The sequence below is a fragment of the Etheostoma spectabile genome, unplaced genomic scaffold (genome assembly GCF_008692095.1).
Source record: "Etheostoma spectabile isolate EspeVRDwgs_2016 unplaced genomic scaffold, UIUC_Espe_1.0 scaffold00018797, whole genome shotgun sequence".
Classification (NCBI taxonomy): Eukaryota; Metazoa; Chordata; class Actinopteri; order Perciformes; family Percidae; genus Etheostoma; species Etheostoma spectabile.
In genome coordinates, this window is record NW_022604473.1 from 40027 (window position 1) to 46361 (window position 6335).

General features: G+C 41.6%; 1 pseudogene; it reads left to right on the plus strand.

Annotated features, from left to right (window-relative positions):
* The first annotated feature begins 1645 nt into the window (after nucleotides 1-1645).
* Nucleotides 1646-2852, plus strand: LOC116682467 (ribosyldihydronicotinamide dehydrogenase [quinone]-like; annotated as a pseudogene).
* Nucleotides 2853-6335: the final 3483 nt, after the last annotated feature.

Here is a 6335-nt window from a genome sequence, read left to right on the forward strand (position 1 = left end):
CTAGCGCTTGTGAATGGTGTCTGACATTGTGCTAGTTAGCATCTCAGCTAGCGCTTCATGCGCGCTAGCATTAGCGGCTAGCGCTTAGCGGCTAACGCTTAACATGGTAGAACAATCGCTCACCAATGCGTTTCTTCATCAGGGAGGCGTCACGTCTCTCCAACTGCACGCCCAAAGGTCCAGGGCTCCCCACTAGACCGTCTCAAGCGGTTTTTAATCCCTTTTAGCAACTTTTGTCGATATATACTCACAAGGTAGGTATCGTTCAACACGAGGGTTTTGCTACGTTCTCCCAGCAGCTCAAAAAGGAAGTGAACTCTGCTCCGTGCAGGTCAACAGTCCGGGCTTCTTCCTGATTGGCTGAGAGCACGTCTCCAACTCCTCTCCTTCAAAATAAACTTCCCATTTATTTTCTCTTTACCTCAATTTAATTGTTTTCGAGACAATTGAATGAATTGACTTCTTAATAAAGTTTCAGCTCTTTTAATATAGATTTTTGACCTTGGTTACACTTTCTTTCACAACAGAGGGAATGCCGCCAGAGGATCAGTATGCAGCACAATAAAGACCAACATTCTAGTGTGGGAATAGTGTAAAACGGAGAGGCCACTAAGATGAAAAGATTTGGCCTCATAATTACAATAATGACTTATAATTTTGAATTTTAACAATGCAATTTGACAAATGCCTATCAACAACTCAAATCCATTTTCAATGGTAGAGAAAAAAGAGAGACAATGGGAAGAAGGTATAGCTCACAAAATGTATCCATATGTCTCTCTTTTGCGGCGTGCTTGCATGCATGTACGCCTATGTGCAAATATGTTGCAATTGTTCAATTGTTCCGGAGCCAAATCTGCTTTATGTGGTTTGAAAACATCAAGAGTGGCACAAAATTATTTTTGTCCTTTTATTAGATAGAGATACAGTGGACAGATGTGAAAGGGGTAGAGAGAGAGATGGGGGATGACACACAGCAAAGGGCCACAGGCTGGCTTTGAATCCAGACTGCTGCAGGACTCAACCAACATGGGGCGAGCGCACTAACTGAGTGAGCTATAGGCCGTAACATCTTGTACACAGACAGACAAAGACAGACATGCATGTGCTCAGAAATATCCACACAGTTACTGTATAAACACAAATGATGAAACACAAAGGCACTGTCTCTTTCTGGGCAGGTTAAAATGGGAAGAACACAGTGAACTAGAAGATGTAAAGTATGTGCAAGAACATTTTTGTAAGTTTATCGTGTGTTTAAAAAGGGCTAAATCTGCAACTGGATTAACTGATAAAAAAACATATTCTTGGCTTTTAATGGTACATGCGTTCTACTCCTTACTTAATAAAGCACTCCATGTTCAGTAAGAGATATGTAGCTATGTCAAAGTGCAGTCACAAAGTTCTGGAAACGTGTGTAGAAAGACATGTAGCTATGTTGATAAGGGTCCTGTGAGACACCAGCGGATTGATTGATGACCCTGATGGTGACTGAAAGCACCTGTGAAAGTGCAAATGAACCAGAAACTGTCTGAGGGTGGTGTATAAAACAGGCACCTTGAGAATTACTCTAGAATAAGCTGCCCTTTCCATCAACATACCAATTAACTTTAAAGCTTATCATTTACGGTTGACCTGCTTTAGAATGGGTGAGTTTTTAAGCTGTGCTTTTGTATATTGTTCTGATTTAAGGTTCTTAGTGTTTCACTTGCTGAGTTTATCTGATGTGCACTCATTCTTTTCTTTGGTTTAGCTGCAACAAAAGTGTTGATCGTGTATGCTCACCAGAGCTCTGGCTCATTCAACGCTGCAGCCAAAGATGCTGCAGTAGAAGTTTTAGCTGCTCATGGCTGCACAGTAGAAGTATCTGACCTGTATGCTATGAAGTTTAAAGCAACTGCTACTGCTGAAGACATCATTGGTATATAAACCTCTTACTTGAATTAAAAATTCTGCTTGATTGTGTTCTTCGGAATTAAAGCATATTATCTCTGTAGGAGACGTTAAGAATGGTGAACACTTCTACTATGCGGAGGAGACTAAACTTGCATGGGAGGAAGGAAAACTGTGTGCTGACATCACTGAGGAACAACGTAAACTCACTCAGGCAGACCTCATCGTCTTTCAGGTAGTGGTTGGTGATAGTAATTTTTGGTTAAACTAATTTAGCCCTACTTCTCAGTTCCCCATGTACTGGTTCACTGTTCCTGCTATCATGAAGGGCTGGATCGACAGAGTACTCTCATTGGGCTATGCATAATCACAAGATAAGCGACACAGCCAGGGAATCTTCAAGGTAAGTGATACATAAGAGTATTTGCAATACTAGATTAAAGTCCACACACAAAATCTGTTGGCTTTCTGTACAGGACAAGAGAGCCATGCTGTCCTTCACCACTGGGTCTCATGAGCCCATGTTCAGTGCAAATGGCATTAATGGAGACATGAATGTCACACTGTGGCCACTACAGGTACTGCAACATGATTTGCTTTAACCAAGCATTAAATTAACTATTGTGTTCCATTCCAAGTAACTAAATGTGTGTGTCTCTCCTCCAGACTGGCATCCTGCACTACTGTGGCTTCCAGGTTTTGGCTCCTCAGATCTTCTGGGCTCCCTCTTACGTTCCTTCTGAGGCACGTAGCACAATGCTGGCGTATGCGAATGCAAGGCCTCCTGGGAGGAAAAACTACTTTCCTTTACTCCATTGGACTGCTTTGATGGTGAGAAGGGTTACCAGCTAAAGCCTGGGCTGCATGAGAAGCAGGCCACCAAGGAGTTTGGAATGACAGTGGGGATCCACCTCAGAAAGGTGATACCAGCCAACATTCAGATGAAACCCGGAGTCTAGACTGCCTGGCCTCATGAGTGTTTGGCCGGTCTTATTTGTATGTGGGGGAAATAAAGGTTAATTATATTTGGACTTCTATTGCGTACTTGATGTTTCATAAATCCACCATCAAGGGCTGGTTTCTTGTAATTATTGTAAAGTTGTCAACATTTGCACTATATGGATCTTGGTAGTTATTGAAAACTGTAAGTCATTCAGCTTGTGGCAATCTACAGTTAATGTACTAGGCCACATGACTGCCACGCTCTTGCTGAAATCTTGGCCCCAACTATTTTGCTGAATTTGAATTTACTACACTAATTTCCTAATGTGAACCCTTCTGTTTGCACTTTGACCTCACCCTTTAATATTCATGGGTAGGCTTAAATCTAACTTTTAGAGCAGATGATGCCAGCTCTTCAAACCTTAGACTTGCGCAAACGATACGTGGACTTACGACTTAATGGCCTATTGACTTAAAAACTCTAGATTTAGTTTACAGCGCCCCTCTCAAGAAATGTATCCCTGTTTTGACCTTGGCGGAAACTCCCTCACCACTTTCGATGGGGAGTGTTTCCAGCGACAGTCATCTGAAAATGTTTGCTCAGACCATGGTAACAAACTGAGACGGGTGTGGCTGAAGCACCTTCTCATGCGAGACGGTAAATGCAAAATCATGAATAATCCAGATGAATCACGGGTAAATTTGTGACCATGCTTGTAATCAATTGAAAAATGTTAAAGCATCAATTTTGCCATACATTTCTGAATGTGTTCCCTGATTTTTAACCCACTGAATAGTTTAATCATTTGATAACCATAAGAGAGCTGCAACAATAAGGTTTCTAACGATTTAGTGCTTATTGAGGCCTTATCCGGGTTTTTCTAACCTACAGGTGATTTTTCTATCCATCCTGGAACTTGCGCCCTTTTTCAGGGTGGTTGAGCATTAAATCCAAACGGTTACATCCAAGATTCCACTTGATGTCCATAATTCATCGCGTCTTCACTCAGTGTGTTGTAAGTGAAGGCAAGCAACATGCCCATATATGGGAGACAACGTACCCCAAAGAGTGGGAAAAGAGACCAATTCTCCCAAACTAGTCTAGTATTCGATCAAAGATGCTATAGCGGACAAGAAAAATATCTAGTGTTTTAGAGAGGAGAATGGCGTTACCGGTTTGAGATTTGGAATACATTTGGGCCATTTTATTTTTGTTTTTGAAGATATGTAAATAGTATGTTCTTTATGAGTTGTTTATTTAGGAGAACTGTTTTAGACAACACAAATGCTTGTGTAGCATTGCTGTGGGTGTAATATCAAATATGACATTGAATATTGGCATAAGTAAATGTCATGAGGGCAAAAGCATCTGGTCTTTCTTTGAAAAATATATTTAGTCAACGGTATAAGTTAAAATGATTTCTTCAGTGTGACCCCAAGACAAGTGTTTCAGAGAGGAAAATTGCTTAGGGGTTACTGCTCTGTCTGTGATATCAATACATATCTGTGAGATTTGTTACGTTTTATTTATTCTTTAAGGTCCTACAACCATTTTTAACATTCAAGTGACCTCACTGCAGCCCAAATATTCTAATAACCCAGTTTGTTCTAAAAGATGTTCATGTCTTGACTGTAGACAACAGTCTAGGGAGTACTATGATCATGTCAAAATCACAACATAAACTGCTTGAAGTTTTAACTGGGGCTCTACACATGAACTTGAGCATTGAGAACATTGTTTATGTAAACCGTTTACTAAAAGTCTTTGGAACTACTCACTTCAGCAGTTGTTTTTTCCAGTTACCATCTTGCCCGTCAAGAGTTTGTGTACACAATGTTCTCATTGCTCAAATTCATGTGTAGAGCCCCTGGTGATACTTTGAACAAAGTTTTAGTGTTTGTAGTGTTTTAAAAATATTGATTTTGATCCAATCATAGAAGTGCCCCTAGCACGCCTTCAAAAGGCCATTTGACCCAAGACAAAAATACAGACATAGACCTGCATGCCATAGACAAACTAGCATATTCATATTTATTATACAGGAAAGTTAAAATTAACATTACATTACAATGTAAACGGGCCAGACTTAGTTTGAAAACTGGTTTTAAGCAGGTTCCTGTTCTGCAGAAACATAAAACATAGAACATGGTTACAGCACGTCGGGACGAACATTTGTACAGTACATCAATATGAACTAGACAAATTTGGACTACTAAAACAATAATACAGTTACAAAAAGGACAAATACATTAATACAAGACATCAGCTGGGCTAGACAAATACAGACAATGCAAACAAGGCTTGGACAATGCATGAGCGATTTGTTTATCATCACCCACACATCCCCTCTCCGAATGCGGGTCCATCAGTTTAAAGGCTGCTGCTCTCGGGGTGAGTCTGTGGCCAGATGCTCCTGTCTGAAATTATTATTTGGACAGTTCCTCTTGATGTGACCAGGTTTAAAGCAAGACAAGCACAAGCGCTCATGTCTACAATGAGCCAGGGTGGAATGCTCAACAGACTTGCAAACCTTGCAGATTTTTGGGGGAAAATGGTCAGGTGGGTGCTGTCTGACTGCTGCTGTTTGATTGTTTTGTGCAAGTGAACGGTCAAGAAGGCCAATTAGGGTCTTTATGCAATTGTCATCAATCTGAGGGTTAGTTGTGGCACTCAACTCAACCCGGACAGGAGGTGACACTGAGCAGCCAGCTGAAGTTGACACGTCGGCTGCGGCAGTTTGAACATGAGCTGCCACAGGTCTGGCTGATGTGAAACTACTTGGCTTGGTAAGTGACTTTTCCTTCAGTTCAATCTGATAACGGTAGACATGTTCCTGTATTTCACTAGCAGTCCACTTTTCTGGTGCTTTGAACCTCAACACTGCAGCGAGAGAGGGATCTGGACAATACTTAACAAACATCATGGTTACCTCTCGACGGGGATCATCGATGTGTCTTCCTTGTCTTTTTAAACCCTCCTCAGCTGCATCGACAGCCTTGTTAAGGCGGATCCAGTATTCGACTGGGTTCTCTCCTGCAACAGGCACTGTGCTGTAGAAGTCGGCAAGGGGCATGCTTGAACATGTTATTTCACTGAAATGTTGTTTCAATATATTTGTTATTACTTTTGGGTTCTCATGTGGCTTCAGTGATGGGTTGCTACGGAGGGTTATCTTCACTACGTCTTTAGCTTTACCCATTAACTTTGATAGAATCTCTTCAGACTGCTCTTCGAGTTTCACACCTCTCTTTCTCAAGTAACTGTTCATGAACTCCTCCCACTCGTATACAGAGTGCTTGTCTGAGCCATCTCTCCTGAAGACAGGAGGCTCTTTCACATTGGACTGCATGACCAACTTCATACCAGTCAGATTAAGGGTGGAGTCAGTGAGTATCTGGCCTGCACCTGAGTTCTGAACCTGTGCACCTTCATTGGTTTTCACTTCCCCCTTGAATTGAACTGATAGAGTCTGTCCCACTTGCTGGGCGATGTGCGTGAT